Source organism: Squalius cephalus (genome assembly GCF_949319135.1).
Source record: "Squalius cephalus genome assembly, chromosome: 12".
Classification (NCBI taxonomy): Eukaryota; Metazoa; Chordata; class Actinopteri; order Cypriniformes; family Leuciscidae; genus Squalius; species Squalius cephalus.
Genome location: NC_137133.1, coordinates 30,358,028 through 30,373,498, shown reverse-complemented (window position 1 = coordinate 30,373,498; position 15,471 = coordinate 30,358,028).

Sequence of the window (15,471 nt, the reverse complement as noted above, 5' to 3'; positions counted from 1 at the left end):
CAAACAACTAATAGTGTGTTGCTAATGTTACACAAACCATGTTCACGTTCGCATCTCAGAGTCAGACAGCTGCCTTCTAACAATAGAACAACTTATAATTATAGAAAGGCGTATGGTTAATCATAACATCGTAATATGCATAATATACATAATTCACCCGCTATATTGCTACATGTACCCGATTTTTCATATATCAACATAAAATATATCGGGATATAAGGAGAAAAGACTGAGCAATGGTGTTGACTTGAGAATTTGCACGTGGTTTGTCTTAAAGCATATTAAAAACACCACATAGACATATAAACAACATTAAAAACTTGATTTTCACCACAGGGGGACTTTAAACACCTCTGAGGCCACTGTGTTCAAGAGATCAACAGACAGATGCTGCTAAAACATGTTGTAAATAGAAACCTTTAACAATGTCTAGAGCACAAACACAAATATGCACTGGAGCGTTTGCCAAATCTGTTTCACCAAAATGCTATCATTACAGTTTCAAACGAGGATGCTCTTGCTTTTATTTTACACCCTTTAGCGCCCGGCCTGCAGAAACATCAGAGCAATGTGCTACAAGCGAAAAGCAATTTCGCCAAATTAAGTTGAAACGAATAATAAAGACCATTAAGGGTGGTCTTCTCATTACTAATTAAAAGCCATAAACAAAAGAAAGGCAATAAGTGTTGGTTTTTATTTGTAGCCAATGTAGTGATGGGGGAAAAAAGTGTCCCATTGTTGTAAAGTCACATAGGGACTATACAACTGCTGAAATGAGCTCAAAGTAAACTACATCATATCTACACACCAACGGCTCAAAAGATTTTGATTAGCCTTGACCCCTTTTAAGGATGTTTATAGAACAAATCACAATTATTTAAAGTGCATCAATGACATTTCCAAGCGTCAAAAAGTTCACAAAGGTGGTTGTTATTAACACAAGCTTGAGTTCAGATGGCACGGAATTAAAGCCATTTATGTGAAATCACAGTTGACATGGTTTATTTTTGCCATCTGGCAAACACTGCACTTTTGATACAACCAACAAAGTAAAAATGCAGTGCAGGAGACTGATGGAAGCCAGTGTTCACACTGAGCTCATCATGAATTATTTCCCCACAAATGGTAGATAAAAGACTTTGAGAGGGAATTCAAAAAGCCTTTGTGCATGTGACAAATGTATAGCGCTTACTTCCTGTTTCTTAGACGCATTAATTTAATCCAGGAAAACCTCTCCGGTCATGTAATTAACTTCCAGTGTTCTTTAGTCTATTGCCTGATGTATAAATGAATACTATCTTAAAGCTAGTAAAATACAATACAAAATCTATGTATTTGAATTACCTATCATTTTTGTTTTACATAAACAAATATTTGTCAGTCATACATAAGATTTATGTAATAGTATTAATAAACTAAATGTGTTTTAAATACACAACAACCAGATTTATATATTTATCATCAATAAATCTAATTTGTTTCATAGAACATTGCTTGTTACACAACTGCTTGTCCATATTTTTGCTACACTATGTCTGTACATTTAAACTGATAAATATAATTGTTTTTATAATGAACATATTTATGCTGATATTAAGCTACTTGAATTAATGCATTTTAAAAATATGATAATTTAAATAAAAACAAATACAGTAGATGCAAATAGTTAATAATAAACTATGCCATGTTTGTTTTGTTTGTTTTTTTGAGTGAAAAAACCTTAACCGTTTCATTTATGCATGACTAAGAAATATGCATTACATTAAGCTCATGTTAAAACTGTGTAATCCAAATGGACGGAAAATTTATATGCAGTTCTTAAATTTAGGCCTAAATATTTATCAGTATACTAAAATATCTGACCGGATGCCGAGATTGACAATCAGAGTCAAGTATTCCAGAGAGCCGAATCAAATTCATACTACTGTATACCCCCAAACACCATTTAAAAACTATTGTTGGCACTCCTGTCTAAGTGTTATTGTCCAGAATAAGCTGCAAATGACCAAACATCTGCTGAGTGCGACTAGTTCTTAGATTTATCATAGTAAGTCATTGATTCAACATCTTTATAACCGATCAAACATATCATACTGTTTCTAATTTAGCACTGATAAAGATAATAATGTGAGACCGTGAAGAAGGAGAATGAATGAGACTAGTACAGTTTCAGTGCACAATTGTGGCAGTAAACACTCACTACCACATGCTTTGAAATACTTGACACCCTGTGATTTGTACAAGTGGTTGGCTCCAAAGCACATATCTTTGAATTTCAGCCCAATTTCCTTTTCGGTTAAAAGAGCATTGTTTGACAACAACTTGCTTTTCTGACAAATACCAGATAATTGTCAAGATTTTCTTTTTTCTTTTTACATTTTTCCAAAAGGACAAAAACAAGTCATCAAGTCAGGGTGAATCATGGCTATTGACTCATAACCTCCACTTCAGCGTGATGTGAGCTGGAGGTTAAGTGTGTTGAATGCTTAAATATCTCCACAAGAGAAGAACATGGGAAAGAACGTTGAGAGATTAGAGCAAACACTGCGTTCACTGCTTAAACCCAAGTGCACCGGGGATCGAGGTCACGCTTCCAAGAGAGACACTCAGGATAAGCTGATAACACAGGGAGTAGCTACAGTATGTGGATAAGAACACCTGTGAGTTTACAGAGGACATGCTGATGTGACGCTACAAACATTATAAGATGTATCGCCAATTGTTCCTTTGCAATGAGGCAGATTTGGTAACTACTAGCATTACTACATTACTTTTATTACACAGCTCTCCGTAATACTGGATTCTGATTGGTTAAATGCAAATTCCATTGCATTCCTCGGCCAGACATTTTTGTATAATGATGTTAAACTATATAATTGTTATAGTTTATACTACATGCTAGCCTCTTTGTACATACACTCACCTAAAGGATTATTAGGAACACCTGTTCAATTTCTCATTAATGCAATTATCTAATCAACCAATCACATGGCAGTTGTTTCAATGCATTTAGGGGTGTGGTCCTGGTCAAGACAATCTCCTGAACTCCAAACTGAATGTCAGAATGGGAAAGAAAGGTGATTTAAGCATTTTTGAGCGTGGCATGGTTGTTGGTGCCAGACGGGCCGGTCTGAGTATTTCACAATCTGCTCAGTTACTGGGATTTTCACGCACAACCATTTCTAGGGTTTACAAAGAATGGTGTGAAAAGGGAAAAACATCCAGTATGCGGCAGTCCTGTGGGCGAAAATGCCTTGTTGATGCTAGAGGTCAGAGGAGAATGGGCCGACTGATTCAAGCTGATAGAAGAGCAACTTTGACTGAAATAACCACTCGTTACAACCGAGGTATGCAGCAAAGCATTTGTGAAGCCACAACACGCACAAGCTTGAGGCGGATGGGCTACAACAGCAGAAGACCCCACCGGGTACCACTCATCTCCACTACAAATAGGAAAAAGAGGCTACAATTTGCACAAGCTCACCAAAATTGGACAGTTGAAGACTGGAAAAATGTTGCCTGGACTGGTGAGTCTCGATTTCTGTTGAGACATTCAGATGGTAGAGTCAGAATTTGGCTTAAACAGAATGAGAACATGGATCCATCATGCCTTGTTACCACTGTGCAGGCTGGTGGTGGTGGTGTAATGGTGTGGGGGATGTTTTCTTGGCACACTTTAGGCCCCTTAGTGCCAATTGGGCATTGTTTAAATGCGACGGCCTACCTGAGCATTGTTTCTGACCATGTACATCCCTTTATGACCACCATGTACCCATCCTCTGATGGCTACTTCCAGCAGGATAATGCACCATGTCACAAAGCTCGAATCATTTCAAATTGGCTTCTTGAACATGACAATGAGTTCACTGTACTAAAATGGCCCCCACAGTCACCAGATCTCAACCCAATAGAGCATCTTTGGGATGTGGTGGAACGGGAGCTTCGTGCCCTGGATGTGCATCCCACAAATCTCCATCAACTGCAAGATGCTATCCTATCAATATGGGCCAACATTTCTAAAGAATGCTTTCAGCACCTTGTTGAATCAATGCCACGTAGAATTAAGGCAGTTCTGAAGGCGAAAGTGGGTCAAACACAGTATTAGTATGGTGTTCCTAATAATCCTTTAGGTGAGTGTAGATAAATAAAAAAAGTCAGTGAAAATCAGTATTTCATGCCCATTCCTCTTTTTTGATTGTAAAGAAATAAGCAACTTATAGTAGTTTCTGTTTTCATTTACTTCACCCTCATGCTGTTCCAAATATGACTTACTTGAAATAGAAAAGGAGACGTTTAGCAGAATGTTGACACCACTCTTTTCCATGCCATGAAGGTGATGGGTCATCATGGGGTTTCAAGCTGCAAAAAAATACAAAAAGCAGCACAAAAGTAGTCCACACACTACATTTCCTATACAAGTCTTTTGAAGGCATATAACAGTTAGAAAGAGGAAAATAACTTCAAATATAAGTCATAGTTTACTGATAATCTCATGTGAAAAGAGACACATTAACATTCTAAACCTTCATTCTTTTTTATTCCATTAAGGGTGAGAAATGTTTAATTTAGGCAATAAGAGGATGTACTGAATTAAAAAGTTGTCTTTAGGCCTCTAAACTTTAGTCAACTATTTCAAACAATGGGTTTCAGCAGTTATCGCATTAGAAGAAAAACTAATGAGCTCAAGGCTAGATTATGAAAAGGCCTCTGTCAGTGTATCTGTAATCACACAAAGAAGCCATACACAACGTCTTCAACTGTATCCGTCTGTCACACTTTTTCAGAGATGATAGCAGGTGGCTACAAAGCAGATAATGAATGGACAAAGAACATTATTATTGACATACCCAAAGCCAATATTTTTGCATGCTCACCTGCTCAGAACCAACACAACTGAACAACTGCGAGAAAATAAAGATAAACTGACAATGCTAATATCATCTGAAACATCTTTAAAAAAAAAATGAATTCATTTGTTAATGGCTTTTGTCTAATTTGTGTTCGATTGTACAACATTGAAACACTTCTGATGACGTTCATTCAAACGTATATTGTACTCTGCAGGCTGCAAGAAATCTGTACAGAACAAAAGCATGACTCAGATACATCTCCATCTGATTTGTAATCACACCAAGCTTTTGAGTAGGATACATTTGTGTAAGAAATGTAACTCTATAATAGAATACTATGATAAAATGTCACTAAACATGCCTGTAATGTCTGGAAATCAGTTAAAGATGATTCTAAAAACTATCCTATTCTTCTCAATGGTACCTGATATGTGACTTGAAATCTGCCAATATTGCTTATGGGCACTCAGTTCTGTGGTTGTTTTGAAGCAGTCACCTGAGCTATAAATGCCATGAGAAGACCAGCTGAAAATGATATCATGAAAACACTGACTGTGTAATTGCACCATAAAAAACATGCACATCCCCAATCCCTTCACTAGTAGTCACAAACCTGAGCCTATAAAAAAGTATCTACTATAATATAATGAAACAACTTGTGATATTGCTTGCAACAAACAAAAATTGTCAGAATGCACAGTAACTTTTGAATAGCTGTTCATGTAGAAATATGCATTTTGCTGCCAAATGATTCAGCATCTACAACAATACACAGCTACTGTATCTACCAGCATGGGCCATACGAACTAGCCTAACAATTGTCTAGGCAAGATTTACACTACCATTCAAAAGTGTGAGGTTAGATTTTTTTTAAATAAAGGAATTTATACTATATTCAACAATAAAAAAAGTAAAGACAATGTTAAAAGATTTCTATTTAAAGCAAATACTGATCTTTTGACCTTTCCGTTCATCAAAGTATCCTGAAAAAAAATGTATCACGGTTTTCACAAAAATATTAAGTATCACAACTTGGGGAGCATCCTTGTGGAGCATAAAATACTTTCAAAAGTAAATAGGATATATATATATTTTTTTTTTTTTTTAACAACAGCACATTATATTTAGCAGCATCCGATTAATAATGATATGGGTGGCACCAAATGACAAAAACATAAAATGCCCACCAAAGAAAAGTATGTTCACTTGAATAGATACTGTGTCTGAATGGGTTAACAAACCCAAAGGTCTGGTGGTAAAAACTGGCAGGTTTTATACCTTCATGTTCAGCAGTGGCTGTATTTCTTCTAAACCTAGAGGACACCCAAGTCGATGCCTCTAAAATGGTCACACTCCGTATCATATGCCAAAACAAGTCGTGGACCACGGGGGATAGAGTTGGATGTCAAATAGCCTGTATTAAAAACAGCTTTGCTTAGAAAGTAAATCCAGACAGTGGGTGGAGGACCAGACTTGCCCAGATCAAGTGGCTGGAGCTTAACAACTCATTCCTGAACAAAAAGCATAAAACCTTCAAAAGCTTGAAAAACGTGTGTAGTTCTTTATGCTGGATATGATAAGGGGATGGGTAAGATGTTAGCGACGTGACTGTACACATGTGCACAACAATTTACCAGAGAGTGGAGAGATGAAATTATATCTAGTATCCAAAAATACAATGTGCAGATCAAACAGGCAGCTGTTTAGTTTATTTCCATTTTAGGCCACAGATTGTTGAATTCCATTCTCAGTGGAAATGTTGTTAGTTCATTTTAGCAACAATATCATGCAATGTAACTAAGATTAACATCAGCCAAGCAATTCGTTTTTGGTGTCGAAGTCAATTAAAAATAAGGCAAAATGGATGTGATCCTTAGAGCAGACTTATCAATATTATTGCACTACTTACAGACACTTGCAATATAGTCGATAATATATAATACAATAATATTGTAACTGAGTCAAACTATAAGACTATCCTTACTTTTATTTTGCAGTAAGATGGCTGGGTAGTACGGCCCATTTAGCTCCGTCTGGAAAAAACAATTAACCATCTTTCTCCAATGATCATTTAATTGTAATTGCACATTTTAAAAAAATATTTTCGTATTATTTCATATTGTATTTTTAATTGTTTACTTTTATCATGCCTCACACTGAAAAAAAATGTTTTTGACTTGTTTTCCACACCAAATCCAAACCAGGGGTGTCCAATTCTTCTCCTGGAGGGCCATTGTCCTGCAAAGTTTAGCTCCAATCCCTATTAAACCTGAACCAGCTAATCAAGGGCAGCGTTTAAGTCCAATTTTGTATTTCCTTCCCTCGCTAAAAAAATACACAAACGCAAATGATAATACACTAAACTATCACCGTGTAGGTAGCTACAATTATTAAATGCGGTTAAATATCAAAATAACTCCAATATCATACTCTGGAGTTGTCTGGGCTGAGGATACATTAGGCATGACCTGATGTGACGTCACAATCATGTTGCAATGTGGTCTATGGATCTGCCTGAAAGTGTACCTATTGAGTAGACTCGCTCCCTCTGTCAAAAGTGAGGGGTCGAGGGTCTGTCCATATAAACTTTCCTCGCCCACTTGATGAAGTTAAACGCACTTCAGAATGGTGGTGGGGATTCCCCCGAGGGGAAGTGCTTTGGGGAGAGTGTATGTCCAGGTGTGTTGAGGCGAGCTGGAGCTAAACTCTGCAGGACAGTGGCCCTCTAGGACCAAGTTTGGACAACCCCGACTAAAACATTCTTAAATCAAGACATTTACTTGAGAAGCAATATGACTTAAGATATATGCTTATTTTAGAAAATTTTATAAAAATGACGTGAGTTTTTGCTTTAAACAAGAAAAAACTGCCAATGGGATAAAAAAAAAATCTTGTTTTTTTAATAAAGTTACCCCATTGGCCGATATTTTTTCTTGCTTTAAACAAACACCTTATTTTTTTAGAAACAAGACTTAATATCTTAAGTAATTTTGCTTCTCAATTAAATGTACTTGAAAACAAGACAAGAATACTACGTTCATATAAATATAACTTTTTGCAGTGCAGGGAACAATGAACTATCCTATTACGTATTATTCAATGAATTTTCTGACAGATATGAGAACTTTGAAACCTCAGAAATCCCACACTCTCAGGCAGATCATTTTAAATTGTAATTCCCATGTAAAGTCATTCTCAGCACACACAGCTCGTCGAACCTCCTGGTTTGCGGTCTGCCAGGGATATTTTAGTGGTTACAACTTGTACACAGTTGGCTGTTCCTCTGTATTTACTGCCTCTGTGTTTATGGGGAAGTGCTGAATATGCATATGAGACTCAACAGGAGTCTTAAACCTGGCATCATCAAATACCTCCCTCTGAATCCACTCTTTGTACCAGGTCTTTCAATGAAGAGGGATTCACGTTTCTTCACTATAACCCAAATGAGAAACACCTGGCAAGGTAAAGCCTCATAACTCGCTCTCTTGAGGGTATTTCGCACCCTCAAGTGTATTGAGCATCTGTGCCTATAGTGAGCTAACTTGCTGCCTTCTAAAGCAGCATCCTAAACACTGTGGAACCTCTAAAATCTTTTGGAAAGTCATAGAAATGCAATTTTTTTTTTTTTGCTATTGGGGCAAATGGAGCAAATGGAAACCCAACTATTTCTTTTTATCACTATAAATGTTTACCCAACTGTGACGATTTACGTTTCCGAACCCCAGAAATGAGAACAGGATCCATTTGATAGGTAGCTTGTCGCAGTGCATTATGGGATTGCCTTCTCCCCCATCTGAAGTCTTTTTTTGGAACTGCTTTCAGGTCAGGAGTAAACGCATGATACATCAAAATGCTTTGCCTTTAGGCAGCTAACTAGGTTATGGAACAAAAGATTTGTTTATCTGAACGACTAGCACTTAAATTGTAATACCTGTACTGTAGCAATATCTACATGCTCACAATGGAATTCCACCTGGGTCATGTGAAACTGCAGAATACGGCCAATCACATCCCCATGGCCTAATGACACAGAGCTAATTGTTTTTTGAGCAATAAAGCACAAAAAAAATGTTAATACTGAAGCATATAAATGTACATGCCAGGTGGTTCAGAGAGCTTGGCTGGATTATTTATCTCTTTACTTTTATGACACTTGGCATGCTATGATGCAAACCCCCGATGGAGTGAAAACAGAATACATGCTGACTAAATTGCTTCATTGCTTCATTATCATGGAGGTGAATCGGGAAAGACATTTTGAGAAAAGTGAAGTTATTTAAATGGAAACCAGGATTGTCAGGCGTACAAATTGTAAAAGCTTAGGGATTTCAAACAAAGGCCTGAAATGCTTCAGGTTATGTAATAGGCCTACAAAAGTGAAGAAACAAAGGCCAGATGTGAACGTCTCCCCCTCTTTGATAGTGACTAATGCGTTAATGAGGTGGCAGAAGAGCTGGGTGCATTGGAAAAAGGCTAACATCATAACCAATATTTGCAGACAGAATACCATGAATAAAGATAAAGACATGATGATTTGAATAGACATTACAAAAAGTACCATTCAAAGTCAATATATTTTACCATAGTTTTGTCATTAGTCTTAATTATTGAGTTATTCGTTTTTCTTTTGTATTGTTTCATTTTTAATTCATTCAACATTTACACATAGCAGAGTGGTGTGCGATAATGAAAATACTTGTCAATCAAACATTAAAATCTCCCTTATTAGAAAAATAGAGAAAAACAATTTCTTCACCTAATTTAACCTTCGATTCTGAGTTCCGTGAGGTCATACGTGGCGACTCCTTGATGCTGAGGCTAAATGTGAAAACATACCTTTTATTGCCCCTGGCTAGCATATCGTCTATAACCATTTCCAAGTCTCACCGGGCTGAAAGAAACAAAATGGTTTTTATGTTCTCTTTAAAAAGAACTTCCTCAAAGTAAAGAAAAAAGTTTTTCTCCCTGACATCCAACTGGTAAGGTGTGTTTTATTGTTGCAGTTTAAAACATTGGCTCTAAAACAGGAAATAGTTGTATGATGAGATCATTCGATTTAAATTTGTGTGGTGGAATATGGAAATACTGCACCAATTAATAAAGAGAGGCAAAACCATTCAGCTTCGCTTAATCAAAGATGTTTCGAACAGCAATAAAAATGGTCTCCTTGGCAGCTCTGCGTGGCACAATCCAAACTTATCTATTCATTAGGTAAAAAATAAATCTGCTGAGCTCAGCACTTATATATTTTTCTCTGTTTCATTTCGGTTCTCTTAGACTTCAGGATTAATCAAATAATGAGAGGGAACAACAACTATAAAACAGAGGTCCAAGTTCTACATCCAATGGAAAATATCAATTCCTTCCAGGCTTTTTGGTCCAACTCTGTTGGAAAAAAGAAAAGAGAAAAAAAAAAAAGACAAAAAGAGAGGGCAAGGGCAAGGGAAAGTGAGTGTACTGCTTCACATCCAGTACCTACCTGAAGACATCAAGCCTGTCCAAGCAAACGGGTTCAATGATACAGTGTGTCAGTCCACCTCGGATGACTCCGACATCTGTTTTTTGTTTATGATTGTTTGTTTGTTTACATTATGAGAATGCCATGAACCTTACGTCAAGCAATTCGGCATCATTTTGCAATTGTGCATGGCATGTGTTTGCACACAACAAAAATATCTAACATCATATCCCCTTTCCACTTTTAAAGTGACCCTATTATGCTTTTTTTTAATATATATATTACATGCTTGTAAAAGGTCTGCAAAGTTTTAAAGATCAAAGTGCATGACAAATAAAGTTATTGTCTCCTAAAAGAAATAATAAATTCTGAATTGCTGAAACGCGTGGTCAGCAATTCTAGTCTCACTTCCTGTTACATAACTACAAAACAACGTAACACGCTTGCATAATGCTCATAGCCATTAGCTATGTTTCCATCCAAAGTTGCGAATTTACCGTATTCTCAAAATTGGAATATCGCATAAAACATTTGCGAATAAAGCACCGCTTCTATCCAATCAGTTGAAAGTCACAAAATCGACACTTCCTGATAAAATGGTGATATATATATAACAAAAAAAAAAAAAGGAAGTTGATGCAGTAGGAGAATATATATTGTATATAATGTTTGTATAAATAATATATAGGCTATTACTCAGTTGTTTAAAACAGTTTTGGGAGGAAATTACACCGAACCACTTTGACGACAGACTTTGCTAAGGCATTTCAGAATGAACAAAAACAGCATTTCAGATGCTGTGCAATGAGATCGGGCCACTGGTTGGTCGATCCAGTTATGCCGAACCATCGCAAAGTCACGTGTTATTGAGGAATTTATTCGGTAAATGTGTTTCCATCGTAGTTCATGCACATGTTTTCTTATCGGATAAATTTATCCGACTCAGTTGAGCGCTTAAGTTTTTTGTATTTTTAAAATCTTGGCTTTTCCATCCAGCCCACGAACAACGTCTACTTTGACCCGCCCTCAATCCGTTGTAGATGCGGCCTGGAAGAGTTTGGTTTATGTTGTCGCTGTTTTCAGCGCTGTGAACCCACTTTGCATGCACTTCAAAAGGATGACATGAGGACTCGCGCTGGAATTGATGCAATAAAACCGACGCCATCATATCACAGTGCACACACCAGAGAAGAGTAGGTTCATGGAAAGGAGGGGTTTAGAGAGACTGAATCTTCGAACTAACCATTTCAGACTCTTTGAGACATGAGGTGACGGGCAGTGAGAAAATGAAAGTGTTTTTTGACCTTGGATGCATGTAAACCTGTTGCAGGAGACCTCCAAAGCAATAGCACAGTAGGGGCACTTTAAAGGTTTCATTTTGCTATAATATTTGCACCTATCACAGCTATACACTCACCTAAAGGATTATTAGGAACACCATACTAATACTGTGTTTGACCCCCTTTCGCCTTCAGAACTGCCTTAATTCTACGTGGCATTGATTCAACAAGGTGCTGAAAGCATTCTTTAGAAATGTTGGCCCATATTAGGATAGCATCTTGCAGTTGATGGAGATTTGTGGGATGCACATCCAGGGCACAAAGCTCCCGTTCCACCACATCCCAAAGATGCTCTATTGGATTGAGATCTGGTGACTGTGGGGGCCATTTTAGTACAGTGAACTCATTGTCATGTTCAAGAAACCAATTTGAAATGATTCGAGCTTTGTGACATGGTGCATTATCCTGCTGGAAGTAGCCATCAGAGGATGGGTACATGGTGGTCATAAAGGGAAGGACATGGTCAGAAACAATGCTCAGGTAGGCCGTGGCATTTAAACGATGCCCAATTGGCACTAAGGGGCCTAAAGTGTGCCAAGAAAACATCCCCCACACCATTACACCACCACCACCAGCCTGCACAGTGGTAACAAGGCATGATGGATCCATGTTCTCATTCTGTTTACGCCAAATTCTGACTCTACCATCTGAATGTCTCAACAGAAATCGAAACTCATCAGACCAGGCAACATTTTTCCAGTCTTCAACTGTCCAATTTTGGTGAGCTCGTGCAAATTGTAGCCTCTTTTTCCTATTTGTAGTGGAGATGAGTGGTACCCGGTGGGGTCTTCTGCTGTTTTAGCCCATCCGCCTCAAGGATGTGCGTGTTGTGACTTCACAAATGCTTTGGTGCATACCTCGGTTGTAACGAGTGGATATTTCAGTCAAAGTTGCTCTTCTATCAGCTTGAATCATTCGGCCCATTCTCCTCTGACCTCTAGCATCAACAAGGCATTTTCGCCCACAGGACTGCCGCATACTGGATGTTTTTCCCTTTTCACACCGTTCTTTGTAAACCCTAGAAATGGTTGTGCGTGAAAATCTCAGTAACTGAGCAGATTGTGAAATACTCAGACCGGCCCATCTGGCACCAACAATCATGCCACGCTCAAAACTGCTTAAATCACCTTTCTTTCCCATTCTGACATTCAGTTTGGAGTTCAGGAGATTGTCTTGACCAGGACCACACCCCTAAATGCATTGAAGCAACTGCCATGTGATTAGTTGATTAGATAATTGCATTAATGAGAAATTGAACAGGTGTTCTTAATAATCCTTTAGGTGAGTGTATATTCAATTATAAGTAAAATGTTGTGGCATTTTCAAAACTTAGCTCTGTTTGAGTATCCTGACCTAACAACAATGGCTCAACCAAAATGGAGCTTGCAGATGGAATTACATTAGTCCCCCCAAAAAACTATAATAATTAGCATTTAAAATGTTACGTAATTATTTTTGCTAATCTGTTTGGTGACATTAATATATAGTTTCAGCATTAACGTAAATCTCACCAATCTACAGTAGAGCTGCTAAACAGTTATTATCTAGAATTGGTCATACTTCATATCAGATTAATTCCAAAATCCATTTATCCGAATATTTACCTTTCCTTTGTTATGATAATAACAATGTACTACCTAAAGTCCTATCAAACACTTCAGATAAGGCCATTATCTGTTTATAAAGAAAGAAAGAAAGAAAGAAAGAGTTCAGGTGTTATATTGCAATTTTCTATACTATGCAGTAGTGACTTTCCTATCACCTGTCTAACTATAATTTGCACTGATTCTTGTCGTCTCCATAATCTCTCTTACCAAGAATCAAAGAATGTTGTAATTATTGCTATTAGGAAAGACCCTTTGATGTAATCGTTTGATGTGATATTACTGTCTGCTCTCATTAGTCAGGCTTGTCAAGTTCATTCTCTGTTACGCTCACCTTAATGTTCGTCCCATAGTGTTGTAAATCCACTTACAGTTACTCTCTGTCCAACATCAGGTCTGGTTAATTAAATACAGCCTTTTATTTCTCTCAGAAGGCAATTTGTTTTGCAGCTGGCTTAACAAATTAAATCAAGTGCTAAGCATTTAAAAAGCACAATATTCAGTTATTTATAACATCAGCTAATGCTGAAATTACTATCACATGTGTGTACGTGTGGGAGAGAGAGAGAGAGAGAGCTGGGCTTTGGAGGGCAGCATTTGAAGGCTCTTTTTTTGCAGCTGCACAGGTAAAATCCTCTTCAGAACAGACTAAAGTTGCTCTGAGAAGGACAACAGTTTAATCTTGACATGTTTTTGCCCACAGGAGCTTATGTTTGTTGAAGAACGCTGCCCTTTTTACTCCTTAATTACAACGTCTTGCATTATGCTCTATATTACTTCATATTTAGCATGCATTTGTAATTTAATGTACTATACTTGAACAATCTGAATGTCCTCGAAACGTGTAATGACACCAGATAATCAATCTGTTTCTGCACTTTTCAGACAAGATTGATATCAGTACACAGTCAATGCTGTGTAATGCTGACCTCTAGTGTTAGAATATGGCACTGGACTCTAATTAGGCATGAATATGTACCAACAGACTCTTTTATACAATGCATCATACAGGTTATTTATTTATCCTCAATTCCCTAATAGTCATTCAAAATACTTTTCCATCTACTCCACTGTCCACTGTTAAACATGTTGCTGGCAATTATTCCCTTACATTGTTAACATAACAGTGGCTTTATAATGGAAAAATGAAGACCAATCCCAAATGGTTTACTGTAATAACCTAAAAGTGACATCTTAAAAATTATAAGTTTATAAGTTTAATAATACTCACATGCTGCCTTTGTGCAAACTGTATGTTCTGAAACTGCAATATGTCGAACTGGATATGCTGGTAAAATAAGAGACCGGGGGTTAGTTGTCACACTTTTGCACATTTCTCTGGGTGCATGTATTTTTTTTTTTTTTTTTTTTTTTTTTTTTGCCGGTCAGTATGACACGTGGGCTTAACTAGCTCCAGGGATTCATTATCTTGCAAAATAATTTCGTTTTATAGAAGCCATTGATGAAATACCTTAAAATAATTTACTGCACAAGCAAGCATCCAATACCAAGGGAGTTCAGCTGGTCATGTGATCTCAACATGTCTGCCCTCATGAGGAAACCCACTAATAAACTTTTATGCTACAAATATGAATGGTCTTGTCATGTCATATGAGTGAACGTGATTTTAAACATTTACTTGTTCATATAAAACTTCTCAATAAAGCTAAATTAATGAATGCAGATTTGACTTCTTGGCTAGTGGCTTACATTTTACATAAGATACATTTTATTGATACACTACATTGATCTTTTGTGGGGCACTGTTTGACACCTGGCATTAAATTATAACACAAACAGCCTATTTATTAAAGAAATGACAATTATAAATAATTTAAAAACATGATTTATGCAGCAAAAATGTAAAAGTAACATTAAGCAATATCACACAAGCAAAAGTGAATATCTGCATGCATGTATGCACAGGTGTGATTCAGCTGTTGCCATGAGGCAATAAATGTGTTCATGGAACTGTATCTTTTACAAGAGTGCAAAAAAAGAGTAAATAATAAAAAATAACTTACATTTTAAACAAATAATGGACAATTAGTTCGTACGTTTCTTTCTCCGTCATCGAATTTAGTTCCAAAACAAGCCAAGACATCAACTTTGAGCATCCATCATCATCAGGCAAGCAAAACACATGCTAAAATGCGATATGGAATCACGTAAACGAGTGGAACGGAGCAAAACTGATTTCCCTCACTGCGTTCCGTAAT